Source organism: Pteropus alecto, unplaced genomic scaffold, assembly GCF_000325575.1.
Source record: "Pteropus alecto unplaced genomic scaffold, ASM32557v1 scaffold143, whole genome shotgun sequence".
Classification (NCBI taxonomy): Eukaryota; Metazoa; Chordata; class Mammalia; order Chiroptera; family Pteropodidae; genus Pteropus; species Pteropus alecto.
The window spans coordinates 4466330-4469065 of NW_006434828.1; the positions used below are offsets into that span (position 1 = coordinate 4466330).

At 47.1% G+C, this 2736-nt stretch overlaps 1 protein-coding gene across 1 annotated transcript in view; it reads right to left on the bottom strand.

Moving 5' to 3' along the window:
* The window catches only part of HDLBP (high density lipoprotein binding protein), a 62981-nt gene that overhangs the window by 59732 nt on the left and 513 nt on the right, over window positions 1–2736 (bottom strand). The gene's annotated exons all lie outside the window — the stretch shown is intronic.

Here is a 2736-nt window from a genome sequence, read left to right on the forward strand (position 1 = left end):
GGGGTGCTCCGCGGGGAAGGAAATGTGGCTGCGGGAAGGAGAGTCAGTGTTTTCTTACACATCTTTCTGGATTTGTTTAACCTTGTAAAAACATGAAGATACAACCTTGACTTGAAATAAAATTTTTAATTTTAAAACTCATATGCCAATGAGAAGCATTAAGGAAGACTATGCACAGTGTACTGTTACCAAATGAATAGCATCAAGATGATCAACCCCGCGGGATGCCCAGACGTGTCTGGGACAACACGTCTGGCTCGTCTTTAGTATTCGAGGAACTTCAGCGTGCCTGGAAAAACAACAGCCTACTTGAGATGTCACTTTGAAAATGTCTGATTTTAGAAATTAAAAAGGAAATAAAGAAAACCCTGTTTTGCCCAAAATAATCTGTGTAATCAATTTGTAAAATGTTATACACACGAAAAAGTTTAATGCTTGTCTTGGTTTTCAAATGTCGAATGTTGTGGTGCTTATACAATTTAAGGGGAAAGGCATTCTGACACACTGAGATTCTCTGGCTGCTTTTCTACTTGGGCAAAAACTTTTACGACGTGCATCTTGGACTTTTTGCAGCCACAACTCAGCAACTGAGAACTCAGCTGTGTGCTATTTCTTCCAGGAGCTTAGTTGTTTCTTAACAGAGAAGGAAAAAGCCTTCCCATGATCACTAGCCCTATGGGAGGCACATATACCTACTGGGCCGTATCAAATAGAAGTAACCACTCAGCACTTTAAAAGTGTTCTCTGCTCAAGCCCTCTGGTAAATGAGTACATTTCAGTTGAGAAGCATTAATGGAGACTCTATCTAATCCACTTGTGACTAAAGGTCACAAGTCATCCTGGTAGACAGCGTAATCATCTGAAACCCTGTCCCAGTCAGAATCTTAGATAAGACTGACTGAAGGGCATGGAGTCCTTTGCAACAGGATCTCCGCAAGCCCTCCACCATTTGAGAGATCAGAAGTGCACCAAATTTGCAACCTCTTGCCCATATATGCCCAGCTACAACCGCCACATGTCCCTTGTGCAGAGGCTAGTATTCCTGTCTAGAACACCTCAGACTGCTGACTCCACCTACAAAAACTCTTATTCATCCTCTAAATCCGTTCAAGAACCACATTCCTTGTGAAGATTCTTTCTAACAGGTAATTACTGCCTCCTCCTTCCTATATCCAAATGTGGTACACATTTCCATTACTGCACTGTAATCTACTTCTTTTTCAAGTGAATCTTCTAAACTAGACCATAAACTGCTTGAGGAAAAGGAAAGTGTACATTCTCTTTACCTTTGCATTTCCAGAACCCTTAACAGTGACCGGCACACAGCAACTTCCAATAAATGTTTTCTGAACTGAACTGTTCCGTTGAAGAAGTGAAGTTGCGAGGCTGAAGTCTATGAGAAAACCCAGACGACAGAACCAAAGGCAAAGATACTTGATGACCCAAGCAGAAATTCTCCCTCCAGGACTCTGGGAAGTTGGCTCGGCCCACTGTGACAGGCCGAGCTGGCCTGGAGGTGCTGAGAACTGTGGCTGGCTGCAGGAGAGCGCTCTGCTCACGCGCTGCGCCAGTTACCCAGGTGATGTGAACTCTGGAGATGAGGTAAGCCCCCCAAACAGTGCCCGGCACATTAATTAAACTAATGGCAGTTACAGGAAAGTGTAATCCTCACTGTAAATTATTTAACTGGCTTTCAAATGTTGTCCCTCAAGGCCTGAGGGGCTACGATCAGCTTTCTCCTAACGTAAAACTCTATGACAGGTTGCCGTTTCAGACCCAGAGAATTGGGAATTCACATAAAGAAAGCAATCCTTCTCAACTACGTTAAACACTTTCCAACATCCTAGCATTAAAGGTACTTAATGAGCTTAGCTTGGGGCCACCTAGAGTGCTCAATGTTTCACTACCCCAGGTTTGCGTGCATAAATGCACATCCATCAGCTGCCTCAAACAAAATCCTAAACATAACACCCTATCCTTAAGCAGACATCAAACGCAGGAAGTCACTGCCTGAGGGCTTAAGATAGCCATGAAACTGGGGACCAGTAGCAAAACCCAAAACTGAATGGCTAGTCATCCTTGTCACTGAAAACTTCGCCACTTCTATATTCCTCGTTTCATTTCACCATAAGCATTGTTTAATTAAACAACACACAAGTCGATTTCTCCTTTGGTTTTGCATGGTGTCCAAACTCTATGCAAAGTCTAACCCCCTCATTTTGTAAGATGAATGAGAAAGGATATTTGGCGGCTGATTGAATTCCCACCCGCTTTTCAAAAATGCCCTCAGTATCCCCTAGCATCGGAAACAGCTTCAGGCTCCCAACGCCAGAGACTCAAAAGATGTGTTTACTTTCGGCCGGGAGTAATCTACAAGAGTTTCCGGCACGAGAGCATTTGCGCCAAGTCTTGAAGGGAGTATCGGACAGCTGCTGGGCCTCCAGGCTGCCGGCAGCGAGAAAGGACACCGCGAGCAGGGGGCAGCCCCGCACCCGGCCCCGGCCGGGCCTGTTGCCGTTCCGTCTCCAAGCCTACTCGCCCCAGTGGGCTAGGCTGGGGGGCGCCCTCCAGGTATCACCTCGCAACCCAGACCCAAGGAGAAGCGAGGGGCCGCGCGGGCCCCGCCCGCCCCCTCGGACGCAGGCCCAAGACCGGGCGCACGAAGGCCACGTCCCCGGGGACAGCGGCCCAACTCTATGGTCCGCGCGCAGGCCCGACGACCCACGTGACTTGCGG